Here is a 17,878-nt window from a genome sequence, read left to right as displayed (position 1 = left end):
CTTCTCTACCTAGAAAGAAGTTCCACTACAATGCCAGGGGTGGTGGGCCAGTTTGTTTTTATTTCAGAACTTTCCTTTATCCCAACATCCTTATCTCAACACTCAACTTTGCATCAAATGTAGAATACACTAATAGGTCTTCCTTTTGGGAATTATATTGGTTAACAGATTTAGAAATGAGGTAATTGGGTTTTGTGATGGTCAGCAGGGATTTTCACTGCTGCTTGCTGTGAAGGATAAAAAGGGGAAAGTAAAATTCACTGATATCAAATGAGACTAAGTGTTATTCAACTGTTGCCTTATGATGGTGGCGGCAACCAAGCACCCACACATTTGATCATGCATTTGAGCTACTCTCCTCTCCTTTTCTACCTGCTTTTTTGCTCTTAAATTTGTTTGCTAAACAGTCAAGAAAGGTTCTCTACTCTTATGTTGTAAATCCTTCGTTAGTAATCTAGTTAGTTGATTGAGATTTTTCTACTGTAGAAATTGTGCAATTTGGCACATAGGTCTCATGAGAAAATGTTGCCATTCCTCTTTCACACCACTTCTGCCTCGATTTTGTCATTTTCCTTTTCGTTTTTTTGTGCACTTTCGAAGTATGTTTACTACACAGTGAAACTTTTATACCTATTTTAATCGGCATTATGGAACTCAAGAAAAAAAAAAACGTAGTTGCATTTTCCGACTCACTTTTGATAGGTGGCCCTTACAAGCATACGTCAATTCATAAATTCGCAATCCATGGAGCTATAAAGTCATTCAGTTGGACTCATCAATTTGGTGCCATTTATGTTGCGTACCAACAGTTCACCTACTTGAACAAAGAAGAAACAAAACAATAAAGTGACATTAAAATACGCAGTTTTATTACATAGATATTTTTTTAATGCTTTTGTGCAGAGAGCATCTTTACTTCATTTTAAACAAAATCCAGTAAGTAGATAATAGTGCTGTCGGCCTGATTTAGAACATGTCTCCCGGAACAATGTGCATTCATCAATTGCATTTATGAACAAGAACATTACTTCATTATTATTTGAAAAATAAACTCGTGCTCTAATATTATTTTCACATGTAAGCAACCAGTCATAAATTCAGCACTCCATAATTTTGTTCACTCTTGTTTGTAAAATAACCCAATATATTTACATTTATATCATAGAGATGATGAGTTTTATTTTAGTTCCTTTCACACACAATTGGAATATAATTCTCTTTCTATAGGTGAGCTGGGGGTACAGTTGAACTTGACGTGATGATTTTATACAGCGATGAGGCGCAAGTCAGTGAAAACACAGATCTCTCTCATGGATTCCTTCCCCCAACCAGCTGTGATGTCTTTGCAACACCCTTACTTTGGGGGTGGATGGAGTTCTTGTGTATGGAAGCTAGTACCCGACTAACATTACCCATAATCAGACTTACAGAAGAGTACTTCAATTGCTGTTTTAAGTTAGAGTATAAAGGGTGCAAAACCCTATTGATTTATGGCACTGCCCCCGTGAAAATTCAACCCTCCCAGCCCAACTGTGCCAGGATGCTGCCAGTAGAGGCAGTGAAAACCTGCTGACAGTCATGCCTAGTTGTGCTGGGCTTTCAGGGATGGGCGATGTACAGTACACATTTGTATTCATAATGTGCTGGCACAAAATTAAGAACTCTCCACGCAACACGTTGAATCATCACCTCTGGCAAGAATTCTCTAACACACCCAATTCACTGGCCAGAAAGTACTTGGAGGCTTCACTTGCTACTACCAGGCTAGGCGACCTATGGGAATCTCAAACTACCCACTTGCTCTTTAAGCAAGCAGTAAAAAAAAGTAATAAAAAAAGTTTCCCTTGTGGAAGACCAAACCACCTTTGCCCGCCGGAGACACGCCTGATTGACTCTGAGCGGTTACAAATCACTACAGTCATACGTCAATCAGGGGTACTCCAGGAAGACCAAAGAACATTTCTTAAAATACAGGCTCGGAATTCTGCTTGCCAGTCATCTTGCACTTTCCACCTTGGCAGAGGGAGAAATGTGGGAAAACATGCAGATTATGTGGGAACGGCACTGAAGACGTGGAACACGTAATCTGCTCCTGTACCGAACTAAAGGAGGAAAGGACAGGATTACTTAAAGCCCACTTTAATGAACGAGGGATTCGAACCCGGAGACAGGCTGTGATTGCATGCTTTGACTCGAAGGACCTGCAGCTAAACGGGAAGCTAGTGAAATTCCTGTCACTAGTAGAATCAAAGCTAGGGAGAGCAGCGCCACGGGTAAATGCAAGAACCAAATAAGGAAGCTTTGATCTACATAATCGGAAACTTAGAGCACAGACCATTGAACCTCTCTATAAGAAGTTGAACAATGGCGCCTTTGCATCAGAATCTTCGGGGTCCGGCATTGAGGCCACAACCAGGTTTACGGCGGATTGAGAGCACAGAGGGCGATGTGCCAGGTTCGCTCCGATCCCCTCCCGAGACCCATGGTGCTAGTAGCGCCCCTTTTTAAAGTGCTGTAACACTCCATAAGCTAAGGAGTATTTTTGGAATGAGTAACCCACTCTTCCTCCTTTTTTAAGCACTTTTTTCACTTTTTTAATTTTCACTTTCACGTCCCCAGGTTAGGGTGGGTGATTAGGGAGCCCATACCGCCGGGGTTTAGTCCTGACGAATGCCTTGGTATTTAACAACCACCCTTATGGCAGAAACATGTTGACTATAATATTAATTTGAGTATATTCTGTATTTAACCAACCCTGAACCTTGGCAACTAAATCCAGACACTTAATACTCTTTGCGCCTTAGGGATCACTCATTAAAGTTTGTTTTTGATACCCTTTCTAAGGCACTTTTAACTATTTCACTGTAATTTAGAGCACGCCCTCCTCACACAACCAGCTCCGCAGTCTTTCTGGCGTCGTAGCACACCAAAGAGGCACTCGGCCTCTTTGGTGGGGCCCGATGATGAAGCATGACACTGACTAGGTCGGTGTGTGAGGGCTTTCTTTACCACCCAAAACGGGTGTGTTAACCTTACTTTTGACTCCTTTATGTGTGGTCTTTAGAAGTCTCTGAAAGATTGACCAGAGATTGATCTGACCTCTCTCTTCTTGTTTATGTGCCTTTGCATCAGAGACTTTAACATTTTTAGAATTACACTTCTCTTGTCTTATGTACGAAGTCTTTTTAATGTGTATTTATGTAATGGTTTTAATTAATAAAAAACAATACTTTTTTTACTTACTTACTTTCTTACTTTCATTTGTATAGTGTGTGGCCCAATGGCCCAAGATGCTTGTTAAATCTAACCGAAGGTGAGAAATTGAACTTTTTTTTCCTGATGTCCTTATCCTTACCCTGCTGTACCTACCTCTTTGCTCTTCACCTCTGCCCATGGGCTTGCCATATCAATTCTTGGACTACATCAGAGTCTTACTAGAGTACTGTGTCTGTTGGGCTGAAGTTATTCTACAGTGCCCCTAGGAACCCACTTACTCCTTCTTTTGTATGCTCAGGAATTGCTAACTGAAGTACTCATCACAAAGTCCAAAGTTTTATTAGAATTAGTATTTTCGGATGTGCCTGCAATTCCCCTTTTGCTTTGCTTTTACAGATGACACCTTGTCTTCACAGCTACAAAGTCCCATTTTTCCTTGCTCCTGGTGAAATCCAGGATGCTCCTGAGAACTTAGCTTTGGCACTTTGAACCTTGGCCCACAAACCTTCCGATTCTAAAAGGTTAACGACTAAAGTACCTGCATTGCATGGATTTTCCAGTTGCCTTTTTCCTTCCATAGGAACTGTATTGTACATAATTGCGCACAACTGTGATTATTAGATTTATTGAGATTGTATCATATTGCGAAAAGTATTTACCTTGTACCCGAAGTTCTTGGTCTAAATATTTATATAAAAAGTACTATTTTCTACTTCGGTCTCTACTTAATTCATTGAGTATGTGAATCATTTATTGCCTCTGTGAGCACAACAAATGCTTGGTACTGCCCTCTGATAAGCCTAACTGCTCACCCACACTACCACAAAATAGAGTGTTAATATTATCTACTTTTGCCCCGTAAACCAGTAAGGGCCTCCTCGACCTCTCTGCACAGTGTACCCCATTGTGTTGCACTATATAGAAAGGTGAGATTCCTACAATGACCAAATTCCTGGTTAGCAAAATTTGATTTAAGAAAAACCTGGTGTCAAAGTTGGTACTTCTAGAAACATCAGACCACTAACTAAATAATGTCTTACTTATAAAGTGCATGCTGGTAGCTGGAAAAAGGTTTCTCTTTTTGTATGATTTGTACATTTATTGAAGGTTGTAGGCAGTTTGGAGTTGCATTCTCTTTGAGAAGAGCGTTTTACCATTGCTTCCTGAGGCATTTGTATAAGAGCTCTGTGTTCTGATTTGTTTATTTGAACTGGGAAACACTGATAACACTCGATACCGACCAAATTTTTCTATCTTTCCTCTTTTTTTGACAACATGCGTTTATTAAACTAGTTCGAGAGGGGCCTAATTTGCTATCTTTTCTTAGAGGATTATGGAAGATCTGCTCACCTGAGGGAGAATATGCCCTGTATGGAGATATCTTGCTCGTTTGAATAAGATGTGTATGTTGATCATTGAATTAATCTTAGGAACTATGTGGCACTCGCTGTCTGGGTTGCCAACGCTGTAAATTCTACAGTTATCTTAATTACGTGATCAGGGTATACCAAAATATTCTCTGGTGCTTGTTGACTGATCTGGTAGATGAATTTGGCCTGCACAAATATTAAATGGCAGTAGTCGTCTCCTTTCTGGAAATATCCTCTTTCTTGGCATGACTCTGACGTGAAAATAACCATATAAACATTATGTACATGGATGACTCCCTAGTTTTCATAATCCATTTCCCAGACTACATCGAATAACTATTTAGCTATGTATAGATTTGAAAAGAGTAATATTGCTCTTTGTAAGTCTATACAAATGGTTGGACAAAGACATTTACTTTAATTTAGTGGTAAATCTTTTGTTTAGGGGAATGGAAACCAATATCATCTCTAGCTAGGTCACAAATTGTCCCTCAATGAGAGTCAGGATTTGATATATCTAAGCTACTGTAACTGAGGCTACCATTGCGACGCCGGGGTCCAAATAAAGAAAAATACTTCTGTTAACAACTTAAAATTTACTGTGGGCTTTTTTTAACTGGTTGGTTCCATTTTCCTTGGCAAACACTACTTGGTGTGGCGTCATGTTGGTATACTCTGGGGTGACATCCAGTTCCAAATGGGCGATGGGTTCCAGTGTCAGTGGTGATGAAAAAGCTGCGGGGGGGAACCCTGAAATGTTGTTGCCTTGTGTATGTGAAATAGAATGCTCTGCCTTACAAATGTATGAATAGTGCCTTGATAGACAATAGAAAAAAAATCAGAAGTTAATAGGATATTCATTTTACCATTTATATAGCACCATTATTGTAGAAGTAAACGCCACTTTGACCTCCTGCTAGCCACTACCAGTAGCAAGTCAAGCATAAACAGGGAATTACTTGGTTAGTCAGTTGGAATAAAATAGTATCAGAGTCCTGACACTAACAGTAAAAAACAGTATCCACCACAAATAGAGTCCTGTAACCACCTCCTGCCATATCTGCCAGATAAAAAAACACCTCACTATCTTAGTCTGCCCTTACTCTGTTATCTGAATACATTGAGAATGCTTAGAAACCTGCTCAATTAAGGGAGTGAGTACTGTAAATAAACCTTGATTGGGCAATTCCCTAGAGTAGATTGTCAGACCACCCCACCCTCACCAATAGATGTGGTCCAGTACATGTGACATTTAGTCTTGACTTATGTCGTGATAATATGTGACTAAGGTCCCCAACAATTTTGAGTGTCACTGAGGCTGTGCATTTTTTTTGTTGCATTCTCCTTGTTGAAAAAGACAGAAATAGATGGCCCCTTATGTCCATTCATTTTCGGCTTAACTAGCAACTGTCTGTAGTATCTATGGTTATCGACTCTTCAAATACACGTAGAGTGAGCTCTGGTTCTACCCAGAGGAGTGGAATCCCTCTAACCAGGTGCTATTTGCTGTTGGTGTGTCTTTCTTCCTTCTGTAGAGTGCTTCCATTGCTGTGTATTCAGGGATATTTTACCTCTCAAGTGTCACCTATATCATCACATTTTAAATTATTTCGGCCTTGGATGCATTGTACACAGAAGTCTATTTTGTTTTTATATTTCAGCAGTTTTTTAAAATATTTTAGCCAGGACTCAAAAAGCAGACCAGAGCTATTGACTTGCCCACTACAACTACAGGAGGTCCTTTGATTGAGCAGAATCTTACATCTCACTGTTGATCTATTGGAATATTTATGACTGGGGGAAAGGAGTCTTCCAGAAACCCGTAAACAGTCCTTCGGGCTCCACAGCAGATTCAGAGTTACTGGCAAGATATAATCTGGTAAAAGTGTTTTCTTTGAAGAAGGGCTTACACTGGGTGACAATAACCTTGCATTAATGCATTTTGATGTGGATGTGTTAAACAATATTCATAGTCTAGTACCTTGGAAAACAGAATAATAACTATGGCAAACTGTACACATTTCTACCATGCAGTAAGTTGATACCACAATCTTCTACTGGGTAGCTAATAACCTTAATCAGAGCAAATGGTTTAAGGAAAACTGAGAACATAATGGAGTCTGTTTTTCAAATAGAAGACATTCTTTAAACGGGGAGGGGGGGAGTATTTACATTTTTTGAAGAGGATCTAATAGTTATTCAGCGTCCTGATTTAGCTATTGCTTTTTAAAGGGTTGGCAATATTTAGATGACAAACCCATCGCGCGTGAAGACAGCCCAGTGGGAGATTACTGTGACTCATGTTTGGATAAAGTGGTTCAAACCAGAAAGAGAAGATGTAAGAAAGAAGAAAAGCAGATTTTTTGCAGCTCGCAGGCTTTGCAGAGCACTCTGAAGGTAGCTGTACATATACTCCTGTGATGTTTGTGAACCATCAATATAATTCCTACTGTATTTGGCAGTTGACAAAATCTTTTTTTTTTTTTGAAAAGTTTTATTGAAAATTAACAGAAACAATAAGAAGTTACACAAGGCAAGAAGAAATTGGAAATACAGCCATGAGTCCATGTACCCGGCGCTTTAGCATTATAACATACATAACACAGTCGCGATGTCTCGTGGGGGGGGGGGGCAGCGTGGAAACCAGTAGAAATACAATTTAAGTAATAGTCGGAATGTCAATCAGGGAGACAAAGTATCATCAGGAGACAAATCTCGAGGGGGAGTGCATATATTACCACGGTATGCATTCCATTGTGACCAGATTCTGCCCCACTTCCTGGGCCTTCCACACGACAAATACACAGTCTTCTCACGAAACATGCACCAGTCCACATTCTCTGCCCACAATGTTACGGTCGGAGGCCTACGGGAGCCCCAGAGCTGTGCAATGTCTCTTTTGGTGATCATATTATCAAGGGTCGCCCAGGTGATCTGTGCCGTATTGTAGTCATTGGGCTCCCAAACATGCAGGAGGCAGCGCCTGGCCTCGGGCAGTAGCGCCACCCCGGTGACCCTCTCCATGACGACATGCACACGGGACCAAAACTCGACCACCTTCGGGCATTCCCATAAAATGTGGAGAAAGGTACCAGTCATACCGCAACCACGCTTACACAAATCATCAGAAGAGTAACCCATGCGCACCAGACTCGGGCCTTTGACATACACACGGTGAAGGATCTTAAGTTGAACAAATCTAAGGCGTGCGGGTATGGCAACTTCTTTTGGCGAGGACAGAGCGGACTGCCAATCCCCATCATCTAATTCTAGACCTTCGGCAATCCACGAGGCCCTCAGGCGCACGAGCAGGTCAGCCCTGTTATAGATCAGCTTCTTGTAAATTAATGAAATAGTGCTGTCAGGCACATATCCATCCAGAATACGATCCCCAAGGGGTGAGGACTCGGGGATATATGTACCCACCGCAAAGAGCGACAGGAGAGCATGTCGGACCTGAACATATCTGAAGAATTCTCTGTCCCCTAGTTCATATTCCGTCTTAAGCGCCTCGAAGGTCTTGACACTGCCTTTAGACCAAAGATCCCCCACCTTAGTGATTCCAATCATATCCCATTTGTCAAATCCTTTCGTTCGCCATAAGTTACCCAGGCATTCTGAGTCATACAAGGGGGTTGCGCGAGTGAATCTATCCTTCCATCCCAAGGCCGCATTCGCGTCGTGCCACACACGTACAGCGACTCTAGTGGGTCCAGTCAGTGCCGTTCAGAGCCTCCTGGAATACAGCACCCTGTTGAAGTTCCCCCCCGGCAGAAAGTGTTTATCCATTGCGAAGGCGGGGGCGGGACCAGGAACATACGTTACGTGATTGACCGCACTTAATTGGGAGGCCCAGTAATAGCGCCTGATGTCAGGAAGGGCGATGCCGCCGTCGTACCACGGAAGCGTGAGCTTAGACAGAGCAACACGTGCACGGCCATCCCAAATCAGTTGCCGTTGCAAACTCTCCACCTCCCGAAAATAATGAGAGGGAACTGGGTCAAACGAGTTCTGGAGCGCATATAAAAATCTAGGCAGCGACATCATTTTAAAGAGCCGCACGACCAAGCGGTGACAGTGGCAAACGACGCCAGCGTGTAACATCCAGCTTTCAGCCGTTGAAGAGGGGGCAACAAGTTGCGCTCATAGCGAACGGTGGGGTCCAAAGAGACATATATCCCCAAGTACTTAAAACCGGTCTCCGTTACTTGAATCGGAAATCTACGGGGCAATGGGGGGAGACCACCAGCCAAAACGTAGACACAGGATTTAGTCCAATTAATAACGAGACCCGAGTTCTTCCCAAATGAGGTAAGAACATCGAAGAGTACGTTTAAGGATTTCTATGGGGAAGTAAGGTAGAGGAGAATGTCGTCCGCGTATAGCGAGACACGATCCTCGAAATCGGGAGCCCACCGAATGCCCTTTATAGACAGCACTCCGCCAACGGTTCCAGCGCGAGGGCGAAGAGCAATGGAGACAGCGGGCAGCCCTGCCGAGTACCGCGTCAGAGTGCGAAGACACCGGATGCCTTCCCATTAACCACCACCTGGGCAAGGGGCTTCTCATAAAGAAGTTTCACCCAAGCGATGAACACGGGGCCGAATCCAAATTTCGAGAGGGCCGCCCAAAGATAAGGCCATTCGATAGTGTCGAAAGCCATGGTAGCATCAAGGGAAGCTAAAATGGCCGACTCAGTAAGAGTCCCAGCCCTCGCGAGAACTCCATGAAGTCTCCGAAGATTAAGGGCAGTATTCCGATGAGGAATGAACCCTGAAAGGTCCGGATGGACCAAGTCACTGATCACCTTAATCAAGCGATTAGCTAACAACTTAGCTAAAATTTTGGGTTCGGCATTAAGCAAAGATATGGGTCTATACGAGGCACAGCGATCCCGTGGCTTACCCTCTTTATGAATTACCACAATAGTGGCGAGTCGCTGATCAGCGGGAAGGGAACCCGAGTCCAGGGCCTCAAAGAACATATCCTTCAGGTGGGGCGCCATTTTGTCGGGTCGTAGTTTATAAAGTTCAACGGGTAAACCATTGGGCCCCATTGCCTTGCCCGAACGGAGAGAGCGTATGGCCCCCGCTACTTCGTCCGCTGTAAGGGGTGCATCCAGGAGGTCTCTGTCTTCATCGGAAAGGCAGGGCAACGCAATGTCACGAAGCAGCAACCGGGAGTCTTCCTCGTCCCTATCGCAGACAGAGGCATACACCGATTGAAAGTGATCAACAAAGCACTCAACAATACCGACGGGGTCGGTAACACACTCACCATCCAGCCTCTCAATCACGGGGACAACACGGTTCACTCTTTCTTTCTGGTCCAGCCACGCAATCAATTTACCGGCCTTATCACCCACATCGTACAACCTGCCCTGTTGCTCCCTGTACATCGCCCTAGCTGCGTCAGTGACAACGGACCTATAATCAGCCTGTTTCAGACTGAGAGAATGCGTTTTCAGACGTCACTCCTGTATCAAGGTCACTCTCTAGTGCAGTCATCTCAGTTTCTAGGCGCACCAGCTCCTCAGTTTTAGCCTTTTTGGCAGCAGCAATCAAAGAAAGAGAATGCCCACGAATGACATTCTTGAAAGCTTCCCACAGAGATACAGAAGAAGAAATAGACCCCACATTATCGTCGAAGTAGTGATCCATGGCTTTGACAAGTTCAGAACGGGTTTTCGGGTCACGAAAGTACCAGGGGTTAACAGGAGCCACACTACCCACACCCACCGCAAGCCGAAGCCACAAGGGGGAGTGATCAGAGATACCCCTGGGAAAGTGGCGAACCTCACTGATAGAGGAGGATTGGACCGATGGCATTAAGAAATAATCTAACCTAGAGAGACTACCATGGGTCCCAGAATGGAAAGTATACTGGAGCTGTGTAGGGTGTATCAGCTGCCAGCTATCTACAAGCCCAAAGGTATCAAGGAAATCGCTCAACCACATATGGGAACTAGCCAAGTCCCTGGGGGGAAAGCGATCAGCAGTGCCAGAGACAACAGAGTTAAAATCCCCTCCGAGGATTAGAAGACCCTCAGGCAGTCCCAATAGGACCCTACCCAAATCGGCATACGTAGAGGCCTGTAGGCCAGGGGGGATATATACCGTGAGTACGGACAACGTCTTCCCTTCCCATCTACCCGTGAACGCAGCATAGGGCCCTCTATCATCAAGGATAACTTCATCAATTTCAAGGGGGAGAGAAGACCGAATAAGAATGCCAACCCCCCTGGAGCCAGAGGTGAAACCGGAGTGAGCAACTAGGCGGTATCCACGTCTGTTCATGGCTCGACACGTATTCCCTATAAGATGCGTCTCCTGTAGAAGAACCACATCAGGTGAATGGCGCCTAAGAAACGGCAACACCACCCCTCGCTTTATCCTGTCTCCCAACCCATTAACATTCCATGACAGTAGTCTCAACTCACCACCCCCATCCCCAGGAAGAAGCAGAGCGCCCCACACACGGAACCCAGAGACCGAGACAATTAGAAAAAACATTTGGATGCCTTGTGAACAAAAACAACTACACACACACACCACCAACCCCCCGCAACTGAAGCCCGTTACAACACCCCCCACCCTGCACCCCTGCGTTAGACTCGAAATCCACCCCAACTTCCAGTGTGCCTGTCGCCCCAATAAGAAACTAATCTACACAAAGAACCCCAGAGGAGGAAGAGACCCCTTCACCCCCGCCACCCTCAGACCAATCCGAAGGAAGGGCTAAAGAATCATTGTCCAAACTCAGCTGGTGAGGTCGGAAAGTTCAAACATCTGGATCCACAAGTCACTCTTGCACCGGTGAGCCAGCCTCGGCGCCGCCGGGGTGTTCAGTACCATCGCCCTTCTTTGGCAAGGAATCAAGCCAGTCACTGACACTGTCCGGGCGATCGAAGAAAAAAGCTTGTTCCCCATACTCAATACGAAGTCTGGTCGGAAACAGCATGGCATACTTGAGGCCCAAGTCCCGTAGACGTCTCTTGACAGCCTGGAAGCCCATTCTTTGCCGCTGAACAGATGGGGTAAAGTCCGGGTAAAAATTCACGGTGGCATTCTCGAATTTCACAGGGCCCTTGTCCCGAGAAGCTTGCAGGATAGCATCTCTATCCCTGAAATGGAACAGTCTAGCTATGATAGGTCTTGGGGGGCACCCGGCTAGGCCTTCCCGCCGGGGATCCGATGTGCACGCTCGACCGCGAAGAATTTAGTAAGTCCGGCAGGAGCAAGATAATTGGAGACCAGATCTTCCACCAGGAGGTCGGTCGTAGAGGCCTCGGGATTTTCAGGGACCCCAATAATGCGCACGTTGTTGCGGCGCGACTTGTTTTCATAATCCTCCAGACGACGGGCCAGTGCATCCCGGGAAGAACGCAGGTTCCCGATCTCGGTCTGAATGTCCGTTACATCAGTGGTCAGGCTGGAAGTCTTCAGATCTAACGCCTTGACCCTCTCGTTAGTCTTTGCCAGGTCCGCCCTTATCAGCGTAACATCCACGGCAACCGTGTCAATCTTGGAGGCAAGAGCCTCATATTGCTGCCCCATGGCGGTCTCCATACTAGTGATAGCGCTCATCACATCTTGCAGCGACACTCCCGTCGTCGTACCGGAGGCCGCCTTAGGGTCATCAGGCGTGTGGCCAGCAGCACTGGGGGACCCCTTCAATTGAGAGTAATGGTCTATGATGTTCGTCTGGGTCCGTCCCCCTCGATGAGGCGTCTTGATCTAACGTCTCTCCGTCTCGGGTTTGGAGGCCATATTGGAAAAAGGACCCCGTAGGGGCCCCCGCGACCTGGTGAAAATGGCAGCTCGGGATGCGACAAAAACAGTGAAACCAGCCAAAATCAACGTAGATGCCGATAGTGCGGGGTAAAAGTCGAGAAACCAGGAGGACACACCACGGTGTGAAGCACTAGACAGGGCCAACGGCAGAGCCAAGCAACGCAGTAACCAGTCCTCGCCGGGAGCAGGAAAGCGAAACTGAAAGTTAGGCAGGAGACCCCTGGAGGAGAGACCCCTCCGGCCGTTGTTGTTCAACTACTCCCCGGCTGGCGGAATAACCAAACCCCCGGTCTGGTCTCGGGGCAGGCCGCAAAGTCCGAGATGGCGTAAAAGTGGATCCCGACGTCCGATCTCAATTCTTCAAAGGATGTTGGAATCAGCAAGAGTTCATCTACAAAGGCCCATCGTCTAAATCAGGATGTAGGAAGGATATGTGCGAAGGGTGGCGCGGGTCTCGGGAGCCCTCTGCTCACACGACCATCTTGGATGCCCGCGAAGCTCCTCCCCGACAAAATCTTTATAGTTGTTTAGCTTTTTAGGTCATGCATACTTTGTCAATTTCAATAATCACTTTTATTTTAATGGAAGTAACATGACTCTTCAGCGGAATTTGTGTGAAGACGCAATAATTTACAATGAGTAACTTGAAAATTCAGCCATAAGGCACAAATAGAAGTCTTAAAATTTATGATTCTTTTTCTAAACACAATAGGTGCCTGGCTATGCTTAGTAAATGGTGTAGTTATCTTGCATGACGGAGTCATAATTACAATCTATTGTTCTTTGGTGTAGCTGCTTGTCCCTACCTCTTTTTGAAGACATGCATTTAAACTAAGTGGTTCTGTGCATGTCCATGCCCTCCGTAGATAGACCATCCCCTTTGTTGTTCATAGTAGACACTCTTCTTTTCCTCTTTTGGTAAAGTATGATTATTTTCTGTCTGTATGTTTTGTGGCTGTTTGAAGGGCTTATGGTTTTCATGCAGAACTGTGAGATTTTTCCTTAGCACTGAATGATGCCATTATTACAGGACCTTCTGTTTGTATTTGTGATTGTTTGTACCGTCTCCATTCTTCGCACATTTGTAAAAGTTTTACTTCTAAATGATACTCTACTTACCAATGTCATATAGCAAATGAAACATGAAGGAATGAGGCTACATCAGACATCAGTAGAAAATGATGTAAAAGTATAACTGGTAAAAGAAAAGTGCAAGCCTAAAATTCGTGCTGATGCCATAGAGGTGAAGAGTTCACTTGAAAATAGAATGCATGACCTGCCAGGTCTTAGGTAAAGAAAAATCAGTGTTGTAAGCTTGAGTGAATTTATGGTCTTAGAACACATGCACATATTTTAGTTCTCAGCAAATTGAAAATATGATTAAACAAGAGGAGCAAGACATTGAATTAGCCAGGAGCACACGTTATCTATTATGAGGTTTTGAGAGCAGAATGGTAAAGCACGCACACAAATACACATGCAGTCAAGAGTAGCAAATAGTTAGGTTGTTAAGCTAAGCATTGATAGAAATTACACTTAAGTACGTGTAGAGAGAAGTCATGAGGTTAGGAACACAGGTGACAAAAAATTTATTTTGTTACCAATGTGTAACTTCTAAGTAACTTAATGTTTGTCCTTTTGTAACGAGCATTGTCAGACCAAGTATAAAAATGGCTGTCGGTGAAGCAGCAAATTGAGACCAGCTGTTTGCCTGTGTTGAGAGAGATACTCTCCCTGTCGTGACAGTATAAAGCTGTGCTAGCCTTGCCTAACTACCTTACACTACCCTAAAACACTACCCTACACTACACAAACACCACAACACTACCCTAAATCACTACCGTCAGCATGACTCTGCCCCAACCCCATTCCTGTCCCTACTCCCAAACACTACCCTGCCGCACCCCCTACACAACCCTAAACTCAAGTACACTACACTACTCTACACTACTCATACACAACCTAAAAGACTACCCTCTGCACGACCCAAAAAACTACTCTCACCTCTCTCTCCTCCGTGGTTCATCTCATCTCCGGTTTCCTGCGACGTCAGATCTGCACGACTTCACCATGCTAGGAGGAGGACGGAAGCAGTATGCGTGTCAAAACGCTTTCCTCTGGCACCGATTTTTATCAGGATGTGACATCACACATGTAGGATTGTGGAAGCAGGTGAAATCCTTCCCACAATGCTTTTCAGGATATGTGACGTTTCTTTCCAAACAATGTGGATAGCGCATACAACGCTTGCGATGCTAGAACTTGCGTACTAATGGTATGCATTGTAACATCGCAAGCGTAGTAACGCTTGTGTAGAATTGTCATGCGCACTAGCACCCGCGAAGTAAGGGTTGATTACCCCTAAGAACCTCTAAGAAAAGTCTTCGTTTTTTTCTTTATTTAAGTTACCCCGCAACTCCCCATTTTTGTATGTCTTGCCAATTGCATTTTTATGTGGCAAGTTGCCTGTCTGGACTCAGAGAATTTAGGGTTGCCCAAAACGAGTACTGTCGTTATCTCAAAAAAATCCCTTGTGCTTTCTAGCAGTGGGGGCTGGCAAGGACGGTGATTGGGGGGGGGGGGGGGCGGCATGGCGGGGGAGTGGCAAATGGATGGGGGCATAAAATAAATAAAGTGTTACTTATTGTGCTTGCTGCAGACACGTCCTCCTTGCTCAGGTCCTCCTCTTCTCGCCATGTCACCGCGTCCAGGGCTTCAGCTAAGTCCCTTGATCAATCCTGGTGCTGCTCCCATGCTGTTATTAATAGCCAGTATTAGAGGGAGCGGTGTTTCTTTGCTCTCCTTAGGACAGTAGAGGCCTGTGCAGGCTCTCAACCCAGACGTCTAAGACAACTGATTGAGATGTTTATAGTGTGCGTCAGGCTGGCCATTGTAGGATGGCCAGCCAAAGTGATATGTGCAATATAAAATAGTGCATAGGCAGCCGACCACTGCTGCCTCTCAGCAGGCCCCGCCCTGTCCTGACACTCTGTTCAGCATTCATACTGTTGTCGGCAAACATTTTTCTATGACTTCAGATTATCTAATAAACCATGTGCAAGTCTGATGCGATTTATCCATCTGTTAATTTTTAGCTAAACAAGCCTTGGCAAAGCCAACGCGTGGGTTGCTCTGTGTGGACAGCTCTCCATCTCCTAAGGGGGGTGGAGGGGAGAGATACTGCGATCTTAATGTATTCTTATATTGGTATATTATGAATGTTTGTATCTTTTTCTGCTGCAGTTGTATGTTTTGCTGCAATAGAATGTTTCCCTAAAGCAATAAAGAATTAAACTTCTGTTGGCTACATAAATTAGTTACAAATATGCAGTGTAAGCCTGGACAAAATTCACAAAATTGCTGAATTCCATTTTATGTGAAAGTGAGCATGCCCCTCCTTTTTAAGAAAAGAAAAAAAGGCTTGCAAGGTACCAAGGGAAGAGTTTTTCGCATTCCTCACAGAAAAAGTCTCATGATAGACATTTTCTGCTCTAATCCGACTTCTCTTGATGAGACGTATTTATGTGAGGTGCGCACTCGCATTAAAAAAAGTTGTGCAAGATTGCAGCAAATTGTGTTTTACTCTGAAAGCGCAATTTTGTCAAATTACATGAAAATGTACCGCTGTTGTTTTCCATCAAATAGCAGTACTTTTGACACAAACCTCTGAAATCGGAGATGCACAAAATGTCTTCGATTACCATTTTACCCAATGGACAATATTCTAAAGGTGTGTGTAGGTGGTTTTCTTAAAACATTCATACATCAAATGTGGGTTTGAACATGGTTTGTATTTTTTGTTTTGCATAGAACACAGAAGAGTCATTTGCAATTGCTTTTTAATGATCACAATGTTAGATAATACTGTATACGTAATCCACAACAAGGGTTTGAAAAACAATCTATTCCTGTACAAAAGCCCTCTTTGCCCAGTGGTCGGAAGTATGAGTTTCTATTAATGATTGCTCTTCCTGCAATTTTCCCGGGTGCGTTTTGGCAAGTCACACCTGCTGAAATTTACCAGGAGAGAAATGCCTAGTACATTCGGATACATAAGATTCTGCATGGATTTTTTCGTTTTTTTGGGGGGAAAATTCGCAATTGGAGGTAGTTACTGCATACGGTAAATACGATAGCCTGCATTTACCATAAGCATAAACATCTCCTCCCCACCAGGCACTAACTGTAGTGCAGTTGCAGTCTTTCTTTAGCTTGATGCTGAACGCTTCGCCATTTGTAAATTCTCTAATTACATGTGTGTACCTCTGAGCCACCGCCCTTCTTTCCTAAACTCTATAGTGAAGCAAGGCAGGCGAAGCCCACTTTCTCTGAAGTGGAAACAGCATGCGTAGTCTTCATCTAACAAGCGCAACGGTCCGTATTTGAACTGTTGAACTGGGAGGAAGGTCCCTCCCTCAGTGGTGTTTTTTTCTGATGCATTACTGCTGACTTAGTGCACTCCATCCAGTGTTTCCACAATGCAGAGCCAATTACTTCCAATCTTCTTTAAAGATTACGCTGCCAGGTTCTCTTGTCGCTGGTGCGTGTGTGTTTTGAAAATAAGATCTCAACAAGCAGCAAGAGGGGCCTTTGTGTCACTAGTGGCGCGCGTATTATTAGGATTTTAGAGTCCCTGTGGGGAAAACGCATGAAAAGCTCCACTGGCTTTTACAGCCTGAAAATACTACAATCCTTGAGCTACAGCAAAGTGGACCATTTGATGGACGTGCGACTGTTTTTTTTAATGTTTAATTATTATTTTATTTTTTCAATTGATTTCAAACATTTATAGCAGCAATCATTCACAAAAGAGATTCCAATGTCTGGCCACATGCCAGTGAAACCGTACTCATTCCTCTGGACACCTTGATTTCACCTACGAAACCCCCTTTATTCTATCTCCCTCTCTGACCTCTCTCTCCAGTTCCTCTCTCTCCCTCTCAATTCTCTTTCTCCAGTTCCTCTCTCCCTCTCTGCTCTCTCTCCAGTTCCTCTCTCTCCCTCTCAATTCTCTTTCTCCAGTTCCTCTCTCCCTCTCTGCTCTCTCTCCAGTTCCTCTCTCTCCCTCTCTGTTCTCTTTCTCCAGTTCCTCTCTCCCTCTCTGCTCTCTCTCCAGTTCCTCTCTCTCCCTCTCTGTTCTCTCTCTCCCACTCTGACCTCTTTCTCCAGGTCCTCTCTCCCCCTCTCTGACCTCTTTCTCCAGGTCCTCTCTCCCCCTCTCTGACCTCTCTCTCCAGGTCCTCTCTCTCCCTCTCTGTTCTCTCTCTCCCTCTCTGACCTCTCTCTCCAGTTCCTCTCTCTCCCTCTCAATTCTCTTTCTCCAGTTCCTCTCTCCCTCTCTGCTCTCTCTCCAGTTCCTCTCTCTCCCTCTCTGTTCTCTCTCTCCCACTCTGACCTCTTTCTCCAGGTCCTCTCTCCCCCTCTCTGACCTCTCTCTCCAGTTCCTCTCTCTCCCTCTCAATTCTCTTTCTCCAGTTCCTCTATCCCTCTCTGCTCTCT

The 17,878-nt window shown here is 44.7% G+C and overlaps 1 protein-coding gene across 2 annotated transcripts in view; it reads left to right on the top strand.

Annotated features, from left to right (window-relative positions):
• YES1 (YES proto-oncogene 1, Src family tyrosine kinase) overlaps positions 1-17,878 on the top strand; it is a 307,066-nt gene that overhangs the window by 105,988 nt on the left and 183,200 nt on the right. The window contains exon 1 of one of the 2 annotated variants that reach the window (XM_078687456.1): positions 3,618-3,737. The exons of the other annotated variant lie outside the window; for it this stretch is intronic. The gene's annotated coding sequence lies outside the window, so the exon portion shown is untranslated. Of the gene's footprint in view, positions 1-3,617; positions 3,738-17,878 lie in introns of those variants that run through there. 2 annotated transcript variants of the gene reach the window in all.

This window comes from Lissotriton helveticus, chromosome 4_1 (genome assembly GCF_964261635.1).
Source record: "Lissotriton helveticus chromosome 4_1, aLisHel1.1, whole genome shotgun sequence".
In the NCBI taxonomy this organism is placed as follows: domain Eukaryota; kingdom Metazoa; phylum Chordata; class Amphibia; order Caudata; family Salamandridae; genus Lissotriton; species Lissotriton helveticus.
This window is presented reverse-complemented; position numbering and strand designations above follow the sequence as displayed.